The sequence below is a fragment of the Agelaius phoeniceus genome, chromosome 11, assembly GCF_051311805.1.
Source record: "Agelaius phoeniceus isolate bAgePho1 chromosome 11, bAgePho1.hap1, whole genome shotgun sequence".
Classification (NCBI taxonomy): Eukaryota; Metazoa; Chordata; class Aves; order Passeriformes; family Icteridae; genus Agelaius; species Agelaius phoeniceus.
Window position 1 is genome coordinate 1,435,160 of NC_135275.1, and position 17,739 is coordinate 1,452,898.

General features: G+C 48.8%; 1 long non-coding RNA gene across 1 annotated transcript in view; it reads left to right on the top strand.

Annotated features, from left to right (window-relative positions):
* Positions 1-7,085: 7,085 nt before the first annotated feature.
* LOC143695005 (uncharacterized) overlaps positions 7,086-17,739 on the top strand; it is a 34,218-nt gene continuing 23,564 nt past the window's right edge. The window contains exon 1 of the long non-coding RNA XR_013183874.1: positions 7,086-7,775. This is a non-coding gene — a long non-coding RNA (uncharacterized LOC143695005). The remainder of the gene's footprint in view (positions 7,776-17,739) is intronic.

A 17,739-nucleotide genomic window follows, 5' to 3' on the forward strand; every position in this document is an offset into this window, starting at 1 on the left:
AGGAGGAGCACAGGGACAGGGATGGCTCCCAGCAGTGGCACAGGCACAGGGATGGTTCCCAGCAGTGGCACAGGGACAGGGATGGCTCCCAGGAATGGCACAGGGACAGGGATGCCTCCCAACATGGCCCAGGGACATAGATGGCTTCCAGCATGGCCCAGGGATGCTGCTGGCTCCCAGGAGTCCCACACAGTGCCAGAGGCACTCGAGGCCCTGCTCAGCTGAGGGGGCAGTGGTGTCACCTCCCCAAGCAGGGTTCCAGCTGCTCCTGCTCTGGAGCAGTCCTCGAGGCCCTTGCCTGGCATTCAGAATTCCTGGCACACCCCAGCAGCTCCTTCCTGGGCACACATTGCTTCCCTTCTCCACCTGATCCACCAAAGCACCTTGAACTCCTCCTGACTGACTCCATCTCCTCTCCACAGCCCCAGCAGGAGTGGGACCCCCTGGGATTGATATTCCTAGCACAGTATTTTGAGGTAATTACATTAGATTGGTGCTCTCCTTCCTCGTTTATTGCTTTGGCAATTAAAAAGCATTAACTAACAAAGTCAGAGATTGGTAGATTTACTGAATGACTGAATATTTACAAGTATATTTTACTTCAAATTATTCCTCAGCTTTCAAGAGAAACTATTATAATGTACATTAATTTATTACATTGAGCACTTCCTCCTATTAGATTCTAATGTAATGAGATAATTTTCTTCCTTCAAGCATACAATTCGTATCAGCAGAGGATAGAAAAACACTAATTCCTTTCTTCTGTGGGTTATTTGGGATAACTCTGCAGTCCATTCTTGCAACTGGTTATTAAAGCAGTTGGGAGTTCAACCCAGCTGAGTGGGCTGAAATCACACAAGTTTGAACAACTTTGATCAAGTGATGCTCTGCTACATTTAATGATGCAACAAAGGGAGAACAAACAAACAAACAAATAAATAAATAAAAGAAATCCCCAGACTCCAAATCCCTACAAAATACATGGTGTGAAAAATTACATTACAGTATGAGATTTTAAGGCATGTATTATTCAGGGCAGCTGAATTAACACAGCCAAATATCATTACATGATAATTATATTATTACTTAGATTTGCATTTTGTGGGGGCCCATATTTTCATGATTTAGAACACATTGTCTCCTTCTCTAAGCTATGAAACATTACAAATAAGATTTGCAGGGTGGGAGTTTGAGTTTTCAAATGAAAACTTTGCTCTAAGGCAAGTCAAACGAAGAACTGTACATCTGTGGGGAAAGAGGGGCAGCAGGAACAGTGCAACCACCACCAGCTGACTCCTACCACCTTTCTTCTTCAGGTTATTGAACTCCTTAGTAAAAAGTCAGTCCCTGAAAACAAATAAAAATCCCCTCCCCAGTGAAATGGAGCTCTGATGGAAGACTGCATGGGAAAATTATTGATATTCTCTGCACAGGCTGAGGTGATGCCTGGAGAGCACAGGAGAACCTTGGCTGCACCAGGACCACGTGCAGGATCTGACTCTGCCAGAGCCTCATGTTCACCTCAGCAGGGCTCAGTAACTGCTGGTGAGAGCCTTGTGCCAAAGGCCCAGTGTGCCCTGTCACAGAGATGTGCCACAGTCCCCATTAGTGCCAGGGATCTGAGCTGTGCTCTGGGGTGATGCACGCTCCTGCGCTAGAGATTGCCCCACACTGACACCTAAAAACTTGCATTAGCTCTCCCTTCTGTGCTTGTGAGTTTGGATATAGGAGCCGAAAGATTCAAAAATAAGAAGCTCTTTGAAGTTTCCAATTTTTGCAGACCCAGATAATTTTGGCACAGGTCATGTCACAACCATCATTTGTCCTGAGGCTGAACTTTCTGAGCATTTCAGCACCAGCTCTGAGGCTGTGCTTTGAAACACAGATAAAGTCCTTGACTAATGCTGTTGTGAACTAAAGTAAATTCAGGTTCTGTCAGGGTGTTTTAAAATGCAGGATTTGGCTCAGAACAGATTATCTTCCAACTCTTCAACATTTCAGTCTTTTCTTGGATTTCATTGTCTTTCCTTTGCTGTGATTTAATCCAGGAACAGGGAAAGGCTGGGTCCTTTGGAACTGCCCCTCGCAGTGGCTTCTGTGCCACATCAGCCCCATTCACTCTGTCACTTGTGAGCCCATTAAAAACGGCTTTTGATGTCAGTGGCCTCAGGCATATCAATGCCAGGGACCTCCTTCTCCTTGTTCCCCATATTCCATCCCACACCCGGATTTAAGCTGGTTTGCAGTTTATAAAACTGTTGAGAAGATTCAGGGGGAATGGACAAATTCCAACTTCACAGATCCCACTGACAATTTTGAGTCCCAGAAAATAAAAACCCATAAAAACCCAAAACAGAAAATAAAAACCCATTAGGGTTTGTGACAAAACAGAATCATTCCTAAATTTCACAGGTTGTATGGCTTGTTGCCTCTTCTTCCAAATTCCTGAACTGCATCCCAATTTCCCCCAACACATCCACACTGTTTTTGCTGAAATCTTTAACCAGGAATCAAACCAGCAGCTGAGAAATGTCTTAGGTGCTCCTTTCACTCTCCATGGAATTATTCTGTTGGCTTGTCACCGTGTCTTGTCCCTGTTTAGGACTACATGGGTTTGGACACCAAAACTCTCTAATCTCAAATAGATCCAATTTCATGAAATGTACTACTTCTCTTCCCCATGGGAGAGGGAATGGTGTCAGGAAAGGGACTGCCAGGTCAGTGAGTGGTGACAGCATCCCCAGTGCAGGGCTGTGGGTCACCTCAAGTTCTCCCTGTTCCCCTGGTGCTGGAAAGATCACCCCAAATCCCAGGGTGAGGTGTTGGGATCTCCTCTAAAGTGAGTGATGTATGAAGCCTTAGCTGTAAGTTCTACTTTTCCTGAAACCATCAGAAATATTTATTTAGCACTTGATCACAAAATGCTGATTACTGGAAGAAGGGAAGTGCTCACATCAGGCAAAAGTCCTACAGAAAATACATTTGTGCTGTCTGCAGAGTCCCACATGTCAAAATTTTGTTGGTGTTAATTGCAAGTCATGGCTGGAGTCAAAATGAATCTGCTGAGCTACCTTTCACATGTATTCCCAGTCTGTGCACCAGTGATATCAAACTGTTTAGAGCTCTTCATGTGACCAGTAGTTAACTGACTTGGATTTGTAAACACTTGAAAAAATTCTTGCAACTTAAGTAAATCTTATTATGACTGGGGAAAATTCCTATCCTTTCTCCACATGCTAAACAGTCAGAAAACAAGGATGTTTTAAATTCCTTCAATTTAAAGGAGCTTGAGGTGTTCTTTGAAATGACAAATGCATCACCTCTTCCTGCCCCAATTTCCATTTACTGTCAATGGCTGAAGTTACTCTAAAACCGTTTCATATTTCATATAGCAGAAAAATGGATAGCAAACAGAAAAAACACAGACATTTCAGAGCTCAGAGTGTGTTTGTTTCTTTCCCTCCCCAGCTGCTTCTGTGTTGGTTATCAGACACAAATGGGGCCACTGTGTTGGGAACCAAGTCCAAACCCCACTAAGCTTGCAGGTGTGTGTATGGGAAAGGAGAGGAACAGAGGAGAGGAAACACAGTTCTCATTCCTTCTGGGGGGATTTCTCCTTTCCTAAGTGTGGCAGCACCCGGCCTTGGTGCACGCAGGGAGTCTCCCATCCCCTGATCCTCCCCCTGCCCCTCTCTTTTCCTGACCACATGGTCATCCACAGGAAAATAGACCAGGAAATTCTTTTGGCTCTTCAGTTCAAATCAGTGTCCCAAATACTTTACACTCAAGTGGCACAAAGCACAGGTACAGCTGAGTTTTCCCAGCCCAGGCATGGCCGTGCCTGTGTTCCCACTGGGAGCTCCTTCCCTGGGCCAGGATCTCCGTGTCCAGAGGAACTCTCAGCTCTCATTCCTTGCATTTTTAAGGGAAGCAATTCCAGCACTTCACAGAAGCAGAACCAATGCTCAGTTGTTTTACCTCTTTTCTTCTACCAACAGGTGACTTTGAGCTGAATTAAAATGGGACTGGTAATGAAAAATAGGCACTTTTGCTCTGCAGCCTCTAATTGCTCAAGTCATTACGCAGCCCCTGTAGAATGGAAAAGCTGCAGTGTTATTTTCATTTCTCTTTTCCCTTGTTGGTAACCCGTGCAGCATCCAAGGCACTGTCTTTGTGCACACTGAGCTGGGGCTGTAAAACAAAGTCTGTACTCCACACTCCATCCCACGAGGCTGTTTGAGGCAAAGAGCCCCCTGACACCCTTTGAGATTTTCCCTCCTCTTATTTCTTCTCCTTTTTAATTCCATCTCAGCAATCACCAGAGCTCTGGCTGAATGCAAGGCCCTTCCTCTTCAGAAGCTGACTGTAGCAAGACTTAGATTCTACCCCTTTCGAAGAAAAATGCTTCTTGACAGCTCTTTGGAAAGCAGGGGGAGTTACGTGCAGGGGTGACACTGGCAGAAAGAGTTGGCTCTCACCGTTCCTTGAAGCTGCATAATGAATGAAATGTTTAACAGAAGAGAGGATGTAGGCCTGGCAAAACCTATTAGTTAAAGGGCTTTTTGAAGCCATCTGTCCACCAGCTTTAGCCACCACTGAATGAAAATTGGTTTTGAAAGCAAAAGGGACAGACACTCTTAATCTTCCAGCTCCTCATCCTGCACCGCCAGCCAGCCAAAGGCACTTGCAGAGCTCAGGGAAGGAACGAGTTCCTCAGCTGAGGGAGGGGTGCTTTGCCCCTTTCAAATGGCTCTGCTCACAGTATTTTTATCAGTTAACAGCATTTACAAGTGCAACGTACCAATAAGGACTGAAACAACGAAAGCCAGCTATATAAAAATCTGCTATCCCTTATGTGAACTTCAGAGGGCAAATCAAAAGAATTTTAGACAAACCAAGGAGAGCTGCAGTCTCTTTTCCAAAAATAAAACTGTGCTTTAGTGCACCAGTCAGAAGCCCTGACTTTTGACTCCTCTCTTTAATCACTGAACCAAAATTTCTGTGCTAACACTGGCCCTGGCCCTGCTAATGCTCATTTTGGGGGTGCCTGTCTTAATGGTTCATACTCACCTCTATTTCTGCAAAGATCGAAGGACAATTCCTATAACATGGGGATAATTTGTGATATTTACTCTTCACACAGCTTAGACCAAATGAAAAACTTCTAGTTCTCAGTGCAAAGCTGAGATTTGCTAAGGGCATACAAGCAGTTTATTCACAAGTTTATGAAAACACCCAGCAAGAGGATAAACTGCAGATTTTAGAACTCTACCACAGACTTGTAAGTAAAGAGTGAGAAACAGAGATGGTTTCCCACACAGCAACATGAAGACACAACAACTCTCTGATGAAGCTCATCCTACTTGAGACCTGCTGCTGATTCAGTACAAGAGCAAGAGAGAACAAATCCCTGCTGAACCACAAACCCTCCATCACCAAATGTGGGAACATGACGTGTTAATTTATGCAACAGGATCTGAAGAGCAATGTAAAGGAAAGAAAACCATCTCAGCAAATGTCTTGGGTGCGCCCTGGCCTACTGGATCCGTGCACCTGGCAGATCAGCAAACTAAAGCAAACAAAAGTGGGAAGTAAGTTCATGTTTCTGAAGAAAAGAAAATAAGACAATTTCCCTCACCCCCATTCCAAGTTTGCATTATTCTACTTTCCCAGGGCTATTCCATGTTGGTTGTTACCCTCCTTCCCAGCCGTTGTTTAGACAGCTTGAGCAGTGGCTGCAGAAGTGCAGTAGGTGTTTATGCAGTTGAAACTGTAGCATTCAAGTGCATCTTTGGTCCTAATTTCAGCAGGAAGACATTATATGGAGAGAGAGACTTAAAATAGATATAAAATCCAAGGAAGAATAAGTCCTTGAAAGCTTTGACTCAAAATGTTAAAAAGTAGCATTTGAACAGAGTGTTCCCTTAGTGGTACCTTGCTGTTGAGTTGCAGGGTTTGCTCTCTGGAGCCCAAACAGCTCCCTCAAAACTGCAGCCTGGAGAGGAGAGAGAGGAGCTCCAGCCCTGCTGACAGCACATTTTGCAATCAGCTTGCCAAGCCAAATTTGTTAATGACAAAGTGTGTGTGTGCATGGCAGGAGCAAATCAGGTACATTTGGAAATATGTGGGCTCCTGGCAAGGCCCTGAGTCTGTGGCTGACCCACACCCCTGAGGGACAGCCCTGGCACTCAGCAGCCACCAGCATGGACCAGTGTCATCCCTCTTGGGTGGAACACGGAGGCAAAGCTGGAAGGAGCCCCAAGGAATTGAAAATTAAGACCCCCTAGTGAATGATTGACTTACATCCCAGGGGCCTGAAAGGCTGAGTCTGGGGCTCTGGCAGACCTAAACCCAGGCTTGGCTGGAAGAGCAGGCACAGGGAGAAGGACCAGGAAGGCTGGGGCTGTTCAGCATGCAGGGGAGAAGGGTTAGGGGAGATTTCTTTGCAAGATTCCAGGGAGAGCTCATGAAAAGGAGGAAGAGGGGCCTTTTATATTGGCAGATAGTACCAGGACAAAGGGGAAAGGTTTTAAACTGTCAGAGGGTGGGGTTGGATTGGATATTAGGAAGAAATTCCTCCCTGAGGGTGGGCAGGCCCTGGCACAGGGTGCCCAGAGCAGCTGTGGCTGCCCCTGGATCCCTGGCAGTGCCCAAGGCCAGGCTGGACAGGGCTTGGAGCAGCCTGGGACAGTAGAAGGTGTCCCTGCCCACGGTAGGGGTGGCACTGGATGGGCTTTAAGGTCTCTCCAAACCAAACCATTCTGAGATTCTGTGATTCAGTGATCTTTAAAAACCTGGAGGAGTGGCCTTAGGGAGGGAGCTGGAGAGGTTCAGCACCAAGGAACAGCTCACAGACAGTGAGTTGTTTGCTATTGCTGTTGCTTCATTTATTACCATTGATCAAAATATTTATCTGCAAAGCACAGATTCATTGAAGAGCTCAGTCCTTTGCTGTACTCAGAGTACCAAATAATTACCAGCCTTTTCAAAAGAGCATATTGCAGAAAAATGAAGGAGTAAGCTGAAGGTAGAAGGTACCATCTACCAATTCAACACCAGCCTGAGCAGGTGTGTGTGTAGCAGACTGTAATTCACTGATGGGGGAAAATGGTCACTGGGACTTGTGTGCTACTTTCTGCCCTTTATTTAATTTAAACAGGGCTGGACAGAACAGATTAAAGCATAATATAATGAAATATAGAGAATGTGCTTTGTCCAGATGGAAGCAGCGTTTGAATGAACGGTTGTACAAAACAGAGTGTGTATTCTTGTTTATGTGAAATCAGTATCTGCAGACTAAAATGACTGAAAAGTATCTATATAGGTCTACTTAAAACTGGAAAGAGAGAGGCAATTTGGAAAATAACTATTTTATCTGCTAGCAAGCTGATAAGGGAAGCGGTGTGACTGAATGTCGCTTTTGTCTGAAAGCACCCGCAGAGATAAGAACCAGAATCCTTGAAGGGATGTGTGGCCAGGCTACATTACCCGCTGGACACGGCTTAAAAAACCCACCCCTGACTAAAATGGCAAATTACCGACTTGGCAAATAGAGCAACAGAGGCCCGGCCGGTGCCAGCTGCCGGCCCAGCCCGGCGAGGCACCTGAACAAAGGCGTCTCAGAGCGCCGTAACCGAGGATGCTCAGGTGGATGCGGGGCCTCCCGGAGCGCCAAACACAGACAAATTCACAGGCAGGCAGCACAGCAGCGCTCGGCTGACATCAGGACGTGGGTTCCGGGGGCCATTCCCAGCACAGAAGACAATCACTGGCAGGTAATAAAGGAGGCATTTATGCGATATGTCAGCGGTTAGTGCAGAGCTTAAAAGAAATGAGATCATGTGGCGAGATAGCATTCTGTGCCTTCCCCCGGGGGAAGCGGCAGCGCTGTTATTACTGTGAGCCATTGTTACCGCTACTTCTTTGAAATAAAGCGTGCCACGGCAGCGTCAGCCGATACCTGTGCGAGCGCGGCCGTGCCGGGGCGGAGGGAGCTCTGCTCAGGGCTGCCACCCTCCTGCAGCCCCATGGGGACAGCGGGACCGGGCTGCCACCCTCCTGCAGCCCTATGGGGACAGCGGGACCGGGCTGCCACCCTCCTGCAGCCCCATGGGGACAGCGGGACCGGGCTGCCACCCTCCTGCAGCCCCATGGGGACAGCGGGACCGGGCTGCCACCCTCCTGCAGCCCCATGGGGACAGCGGGACCGGGCTGCCATCCTCCTGCAGCCCCATGGGGACAGCCGCCACCACCGGGCCCGGTTCTCTCCTGAGCCAGGGCCATCCCCGCGTCCTGCCCTATCCTGAGCCAGGGCCATCCCCGGCTCTATCCTGACCCCCAGTCCTGCTCTGTCCTGAGCCAGGGCCAGTCCTGCTCTGTCCCGAACCGCCATCCCCGGGTCCTGCCCCTCCTGCCCTATCCCGGACCTGCTGCCATCCCCCAGTCCTGCTCTGTCCCGGTCCTGCTGCCATTTCCCAGTCCTGCTCTGTCCTGGTCCTGCTCTGTCCTGGTCCTGCTGCCATCACCCGGTCCTGCTCTGTCCCGGTCCTGCTCTGTCCTGGTCCTGCTGCCATCCCCCAGTCCTGCTCTGTCCTGGTCCTGCTCTGTCCTGGTCCTGCTGCCATTCCCCGGTCCTGCTCTGTCCCGGTCCTGCTCTGTCCTGGTCCTGCTGCCATTCCCCGGTCCTGCTCTGTCCTGGACCAGGTGCTGTGCCAGTCACAGTTTCATTCCCTCCTTTCCCTGAATTTTGCAGTTAGGTGAGAGATGAGCAGAGAACATTATGGTCCAACAGCTACTGGCTTTAGCTCATTACTCTCTGGGGAGCAATTATTGCATGTGTAGAGAAGGTTTCATCCAGTAAGAGACCCTACAGCTGACAACCCGCACAGTGGCCCCAAAGTGAACTAAAGCTAAATGTAAAGTGCACTAAAGCTCTTATTCCCATCAGTTTATATGCTGTGAAATATTTCACACCATAAACTCCACAGACTAAAACAACAGACTTTCATGTGCATTAGCATTAGCCCCATTTCTCTAATCACACGAGGTCACAGTTTTCTCTCAGGACAGTTTAGAACCTCACAGTCAGATGTTAGTGCCCAGAAGGAGTGAATTGAATAGCTGGAGACTTGCTTATGCCTCATTTATGATTAACAGTGTCAGTCTCCTTAATCAGCTCCCTGCCCACTGTGTTCAGCTGCCGTTTTATTCAGACCTCAAAGAGGGCACAGAAGAAGACCCGGTGTGCTGCTCAAGCATGGAACATGTTCCCAAATCAAGGGCTGGCAGGTGCACAGGGGATTACTGAGGAAACAGGCTGGCTGTGGCTGGAAATCACAGTGATGCTGGGCCAGGAAAAGGACTTTTGGTGACCAAAAGTCTCGCATGACCAGCTTGAAATGGAATCACTGTAGGAAGCTGTGGGAGCACTTCACAGCAAGAGGAAGTCAAAGGTAGATTGCTGACAGAGAAAAGTACTCCATCTCCACTCTAGAGCAGTTTCCACCAATGCCTTCACAAACTCCCAGGACCTCCAGGTAAGCAGGGAAAATGATACCACAGACTAGATTTATATTGAAAAGCAACACATTCCAGCGCACAGGAACCTCACATCTCAGTTTACTGAAACCTCTGTTCTTCCCTGCAGGCAGCTCATAAAATGAAGAGAGCAAGTAGGATTTTATTTCCAGTTTGTACTTAGCAACCAAATTACCATGCAGGCTTGGGCAGGAGAGCCAGGCTTTGCTCCATTCACACGGGGGCAGTGGGTGGGAAGAGCTAAAATCCACCTCAGTCCTGCGAGCTCATTTCTTTGTTGGTAGCACTGCAGAGGTGCTTCAAAATGCCACAGTCCTTCAAGTCCTCCAACCCACCCATTTTCCACTTTTGAATTTTTTGTTAAAACAGAAGTGAATGACACAGTCTTTCCTAACAGGACCTAATGACAGTCTTCTTCCACCCTCAGATTTATTTCTGGGGCATGGAATTGTAATTACACAGGGGATTCCACTAAGACAGTATTTCAGCCTTGAAATAAAAAATTAATTTTGCCCAGATTTTGCCAAGATAATTGTTCATGGTATTCCAGTGGCAGTTTTAGATCCCATCACTTGTCCTTGTGAATACAATTACCTGACCTATAGACAGGACTAGCAATTTGAAAAATGATGTGTTTAACTATATTAGATTGTAACTCTATAGACAGTGGCTACTTTTTCCCTTTGACAATATTAGATCAAGGAAATATAAAACACAATCCCTAGGGAAAAAACCCCAAAAAACAACAAAAAACAAACAAAGAAAAAGATTATGACCTCAAATTAAATGGATTTTTTTTTGTTGATACAACACATACAGATACTTCTCTTGTCTGATCTGCCTCAACCCACAGCCTTATCTACAAGGAATCAAATAAGACCTCCTGGAACAGCAGCTCTGGCACTGCCCAAAGATTTAGTCCCTCAAGGCTGATTGCCATAAATTATGAGATTTGCCAGAAATTCTCTCTACCTCCCTAGAATTCTGTGAGTAAGTCCCAATTGCTGGAAAACTGTTGAATAATGAATTAAAAGGATGTTCTTTCATTTGCTGCAACCCAGCTTCGGTGGGCTCTAAGAAATTTTTAAAAAACAGTGGATTAAAAATTAGTGTGAAGCCCATTCATTACGTAATGATAACAGATTTTAAACATTCTTTTTCCAAAATATTATTCTATTAAACATTAAAAACTGCAGTCTTAAAGGGGGTGGGAAACCTAATATGGGCTCCCACACAGAAGACTCCTCCTAGTCTCCTACACCAGGGCATCTGACCTTGATTTTCATTACATTTTCAGCCTGGGACAGATAACTCACTTTGTGGTTAATTATCCTGCACGGGGTCCATGGCAGTGGTTGGAGTGTATAGCTCTTGTGGGCACAGCCAGATCCATTAGAGCCTCACTGAGGACACGAGCAGACCCAAGCTGAAGAATTTACCAACTCACTCCATACAATTACTGCCAGCCTAAGACAGGCAGGTATGGAAGGAGGAAGAAAAAGGATTTTTTTCCCTTCCCTGCAAAGTGTCTGGTTATAAATGGATGGCAGTACTAAGGTGAGGACAACCTGAAATTCCTGTATAAGGAGACAGGATTCTGTAGGTTCCCAGCCTTCAATTTCTCGTTCATGTTTGTGATTTAATAAATACCTGAGCAGACCTGCAAGCAATTAGTTTAAGCAGGGATTGCTTTTGGAAGAGGTGGAAAGTTAAGGATGTGTTGTGTCAGAAAGGCAATGAGCAAATCACAGGGAAAGTGGTCAGAAGATGCAAAGAATACAATGGAAAGAGCTGAAAGGTATTTTGGAAGCAGCAATTGCAACACTGCAGACAAGTCTTGGCACAGAACTCATAAGCAATTAGAGAGAATCCTAATTGCATTTCAAGTATGTTGAAAACAGCCTTGCAGTTTCACGTACATGTGAAGTGGGGCTGAAGTGCAATTCCCTGCAGAGAAGAGCCAGCCTCTGCAGGGTGGCAAACACCCCAGCAAAGCTCACCTGGGCAAACCCCAGCAGAGCCAGGCACAGAGGGCACAGTCCCAACACAGAGCTGTGCTGCTGCTGCTCCTGACGTGCCACGCTCCAGCAGGGTGACAGTGACACCAGGGTGGCACTTCAGGGCTCCTGGCCCTGCACAGGCAGCACTGCTGCAGGAGAGGCTCTGCCTTTGGGGGGTTTGGGGAGCCTGGGGAAGAGCTGTGCAGGGCAGCAGCTGCGGGCTCACTCCTGCTCCAGCAGCACCCCCTGCTCCCCCAGCCCCAGCACAAACCCCACAGTTGTGTTCAAAAGGAACTGCTGCCTTTCACTCCACAGTTCCCATGAGGACAGGGGCTGCCCTCCAAGGTCTGCCTCCTGTGCACCCCAGAGTGGCTCTGGAAACAGCCAGGACAATCAGGCTGCTGTCGAGTGTTCTGTTGTTAATGACTACAGACTTTCAAAATACATATTCCCTTAAAATAAATGAAAAAAAAAAACCCACCTTTTCATGGTGAAATATTTTCCAGCTGCTACATAATCTGCAGATTCTCTTTAGAGAAAAGAGGCAGAATCTGATGGGTATTTCTTTTCAAGCAGATGTGGTCACCAAAGCCACTTGGGCAGCTGCCACCCTTTCAGTTCAACAGCAGAATTCTTGAATTTAATTTTGGGTTTTGGTAGCACCACTGTTCACCAGGATTTGCAGTCTCAGAAGTTGGGGGTGGGAGGGAAGAGAGAAAATACTTCAGAATGGGATAATTCAGTCATTTTTGCCCACCAAGTGCTGAGCTGTCACAGGGAGATTGCACTTTTTGGTCCTTGCGCTCCTGCCTCCTTGCCTGTGCTGGCACTGTGAGGGAGGAACAGCTCCACTCTCTGTTACAAACATCCCCAAAAACTCTCTGTGAGAGAAGTGTTTGTGTTTGTGTCCCCAAAACCTCCCTGTGTTTCTCTCTGTGAGAACTCAGTACAAGGTAAGTACAATTACCTGGCTGCTATTTGTACCAGAATGGTATTTTCATTTATTTCACACGAGCTGAAGTTTTACAGGTCCTGGACAGATTAAATGCAATATTTTCCAGCAGGACAGACAGCTTGGGAGTTCTGGGAGAGGCTCTTTCTGGTGCTGCAGTAGGATCCTGACACTGTGAGCTGTTTTGCCAGTTCTATGGCATAGCAGAGCCAGCCAAGCAGCTCCAGCCTCCTGGTCCCACCGAGCCCAGTCTGTTGTCTCCTAGGAGATCAAACCCCTTATTTTCCATGTACCTCACTCTACAGCCTCAAGAAGGATTCATTCAACACTGTCCTGCAAATACTTTGAATATTCAGTTTGCAGTAGATTTATCGAATGCTGAGATAAAGCTTTTCAGCATTTCAGTACTTGTTCAGTTTCACTTGGAATTTACTTAAGTATTAATAAAAAATTAGTACAAACATGACCTGTGCCTATATAAATATTTGCCCATATTTGGTAAATGTTTATATATGTAATTTCTGAAAAGCACCTCTTACTATGACAATTTCCAGGTTTTAGAAAGAAAAAAAGGATCTTTCCTCCCTGCTTTATTCACACTGTTACAGGAAATTAGTGGTTAAGCAAACTTTTCTAAAAAGGCTTAAAAAAGCACGTTTTGCAAGTTCGTTTAGTTTTGAATGAACTTGACAAATTTTGAAAGCAAACATCACTCGAGGTTGGCTAATTTAAGAGGACCAGGGAAAACCTCCTTTGCTATTTGAATTTTAAAGATTGGCCAAACTCTTATGTCAGCTGCCTTGTTCTGCAGCCTGTCTTTGAATCCTCTTAGGAAAGTCAGGGATACCCACTAACAATAGAATTAAAATCTGTCTTTAGGACTGGCAAACCATTCAGAGCTGTCTGGCTGCTTAGCATAGACTGTGCTAGGCCTCAAGAAGAGAATAGGCCCCTAAAGAAGCAATAATTTTCAGATTGTTGTGTACAATGCAGTGATAAAGCTCCCTGTCACATTTTTCTTCCCAGTTACTGAAGTTCCCATTCAGACGAATTGTCACAGCTTCTTCAATCCAAACAAGCACCCTTCCGGCCTTGTTTGCATTAAAATGTGATAAAACTAAAGGTGACTTTAGCACAGCTGTGCAGAAAAGTGGATTAGGTCAAAGTGACAGCGTTTGTTAGGCCTTGCCACAAAGGTGGTTCAAGATTTGTCTAGAGCGCTGATGTGGGAGAAGCAGGAGCTTCTTAAACCCAGACATTGGTAATAAGGCCACAAACAACAAACAGCATTTCTTTCATCCCCGCGCAGGTTCCCGATGGCCTCAGGCCATGTTGCTGACCTGCTGTCATGGGGGATTGGGGATTTGGGGTTCAGGCCGGCCCCACACAGGGAGGCCCTGCCGTGTCCCCATGCTGGGTCCTGCCGTGCCCCCATGCCCTCCCGTGCCCCATGTCCTCCCGTGCCCCATGTCCTGCCGTGCCCCATGTCCAGCCCTGCCATCCCCCATGCCCTCCCGTGCCCCATGTCCTGCCGTGCCCCATGCCCTGCCATCCCCCATGCCCTCCCATGCCCCATGTCCTGCCGTGCCCCATGCCCTCCTGTGCCCCATGCCCTGCCGTGCCCCATGCCCAGCCCTGACATCCCCCATGCCCTCCCGTGCCCCATGTCCTGCCGTGCCCCATGCCCTGCCATCCCCCATGCCCTCCCGTGCCCCATGTCCTGCCGTGCCCCCATGCCCTGCCATCCCCCATGCCCTCCTGTGCCCCATGCCCTGCCGTGCCCCCATGCCCTCCCATGCCCCATGCCCTGCTGTGTCCCCATGCCCTCCCGTGCCCCATGCCCAGCCCTGCCGTGCCCCCATGCCCTGCCGTGCCCCATGCCCAGCCCTGCCGTGCCCCCATGCCCTGCCATCCCCCATGCCCTCCCATGCCCCATGCCCTGCTGTGCCCCCATGCCCTCCCGTGCCCCATGCCCTGCCGTGCCCCCATGCCCTGCCGTGCCCCATGCCCAGCCCTGCCATCCCCCATGCCCTCCCGTGCCCCGTGCCCTGCCGTGCCCCATGCCCTCCCGTGCCCCATGCCCAGCCCTGCTGTGTCCCCATGTCCAGCCCTGTCGTGCCCTATGCCCAGCCCTGCCGTATTCCCATGCTGGGTCCTGCCGTGCCCCATGCCCTGCCGTGCCGCCATGCCCTCCCTTGCCCCATGCCCAGCCCTGCCGTGTCCCCATGCCGGGCCCTGCCGTGTCCCTGTGCCCAGCGCTGCTGTGCTCTATGCCCAGCCCTGCTGTGTCCCCATTCCCTGCCGTGCCTCCATGTCCCCATGTCCGGCCCTGCCGTGCCCCACGTCCAGCCCTGCCTTGTCCCCATGTCCGGCGCTGGCGGTGCCGGGGCTCGGAGCCCCCCGGAGCTGCCGGCTGGTCCCACGGAGCCGCAGCTCCAGGCTCCCCTGGGCACAGCACAGAGCCGCAGCTCCAGGCTCCCCTGGGCACAGCTCGGAGCCGCAGCTCCAGGCCCCCCTGGGCACAGCACGGAGCCGCAGCTCCAGGCTCCCCTGGGCACAGCTCGGAGCCGCAGCTCCAGGCTCCCCTGGGCACAGCTCGGAGCCGCAGCTCCAGGCTCCCCTGGGCACAGCTCGGAGCCGCAGCTCCAGGCTCCCCTGGGCACAGCTCGGAGCCGCAGCTCCAGGCTCCCCTGGGCACAGCTCGGAGCCACAGCTCCAGGCACCCCTGGGCACAGCTCGGAGCCGCAGCTCCAGGCCCCTGGGCACAGCTCGGAGCCGCAGCTCCAGGCTCCCCTGGGCACAGCTCGAAGCCGCAGCTCCAGGCTCCCTGGGCACAGCACCCTCGGGGCAGGAGGGAGGCAGGGCTGGTGTCGGCAGTGCGGGGCAGCCGCCGCTCCTTCAGCCAGCAGGGCCGCTCCGCACCGTCCCTTCAACTCCTGCTCCCATTTTATTTGACTGCTGAGGGAAAACCCCTCCGAGGCAAAAGCCCTGGGAAACCGTACCCTTTGCATGCCCCCTGCTGGAAATTCTTTGTATTTGTCCGAAGTGGGGGCAGAGCATCATTTTCTGCAGGACGAAAAGCGCTCCTTTTGCCAAAGGCTGGCAGAATGTCCACTGCGAGTCCCACCGGAGCACTTCGGGTTATCTGGGTGGAATCGGGGAGAGGCCACCAAAACCCACCTTCTCCCCACCACTCCTCAGTTCATTTATGGTTTCTAACCCAGAAGACAGAGATCTGCCATTAACCTTTACAGCCCACAAAAACTGCAGAAATGCACTAGACTGTTTTACAGGAACAGCATTTACACCTCAGCTTCTCCATGGTATACTTTTCCTGGTCAAGATAATAGAAGGCTTCCACACTTATGGGACTTCTTTCCAACCCAAATTTTACAAATAGTTGTCATCATTTCCATGTCCTGTGCTGGTGGAAATGTGCACCAGGAATTGTGGTCCTTCAGCAGGGGTGTCTGTGCCACAGGATGCTGCTCCATCCCATGGGACCAGCAACAATCACTGCATGAAGGAGCTCTGTGAGGCTAAACTGAAAGAAAAATAATAGGGAACACTTTAAAGAATTTTGGATAAGTTATAAAAGTAAGAAAAGTATGAAAGATAAATCTCTGCATTGAGTATTTCTTATTAGCAGAAGAAAAAAATAAATTTAAACCTTTGTTGGAGCTTATTAAAGGTATTGATCTGCTCTTTTGATGTACATCACTCATTCTCCAGTCCAGTGAAAGCCAAGCAGAAGCACATTCCTATTTTTGCATGTCTAACCAAAGTTAGCTGTCCACAGCTCTCCTCTAAGGTTTCCTCCAGCTGGTAAGAGCTGGAAGTGAGCGTATCCTACTGAAACGAACCCAAAACCAGACACAGCACCACTGCCAGAGAGCTGCAGCCCCAGAGAGCTGAGCACCAGGAAGGGTCAGGATTTGGGAGAGATACACTGGTTTATTGGAAACAGAGTGAAGAAGTCAGGCAACTCTCAAAGACAGCATTGAATATAAACTTAGACAATCTACTGCACCTGCAAAACAGTGAGTGTCCTCTGTCTGCAGAGCGAGGCCCTGCAGGGACAGCCAGGCTGAGAAAGCCCAGGAAAGCCCTGAGCTGGAGAGCAGCAGTGCAGCCCCACAGCACAGGGCAGGGCAAAGCAAACCCACTCCTGGCTCACGGCAGGGCTGCACAAGCCTTCCTGCAGAACGGGCAGACCTGCCTGAAAGAGAGCTCTGGGGCGGGGCTGACATTTTTGGAAAGAGTTCAGGAATTCTAAAGGATAGAACCTCAAAACAGAGGGCAAAAACCTGACTTTGGAAATTAATACACCCTGGAAGCACGAGTGCCTGAAGCCCAGCCAGATAAGAGCCAGCTGACATCTGAAGAGCTCTGGAGCTGGCAGATGCTCTCTCTCAGAGCTCGCTGCATCCAGCACCCATCCAAAGGTGTAATCCCAGCACCTCCCCCTGGAGCTTCACACGGCCAGCTGGGCAACAAGGAAAGACAGGTGAGACAGATTTTAATGACTACATTGTCCACAGTTTGATTTATAAATGCATTCTCCATGGAAATTAACCCCAGAACTTCCAGTTAGGTAATTTTTCCCCCCAATTACTACTGAAGCAGTGCACAGTTAATCTTGCATTTTTCTTTAAATAATGCCTTACTTGCTACCATTCAAAGATTCCCTCTACAGGGAATTTTTGAAGTCTCAAACTTCAGGATCCACCTTGTTTGTGATATTATTCCTCACAGAAGATTCATTACTCCCTTTCCATCTCTTCAAATGTATTGAAGACTTGAGTTTGAGGTCATGTTCAATTACTATTAATTAACCTCAGCCCACTTGTGCCTTTGCAAACTCTAACTAGGCAGTCCACAAGTGCAAATATTTTTTATAAATTCCAGAATGGTTGGGTTGGAGGGACCTTAAAACCCATCCAGTCCCACCCCTGCCATGGGCAGGGACACCTTCCACTGTCCCAGGGTGCTCCAAGCTTTGTCCAACCTGGCCTTGGACACTGCCAGGAATCCAGGGGAGTCCTTCTAGAAACTACTGTGAAGGAAAGCAAGGGGAGGGCACAGAACATGGATGAGTAGTATATCAATGTGGAATCAGGTCTAGAGATTATTACAAGGATTCAGTCTTACTGTGGAAATATCACAGTGTTGTTACTTTGATAATTAGCCTGGCCAGGCATAGGGCCAAGGTGTTAACACTACTGACTGACTTTAATAATTGATACTAGG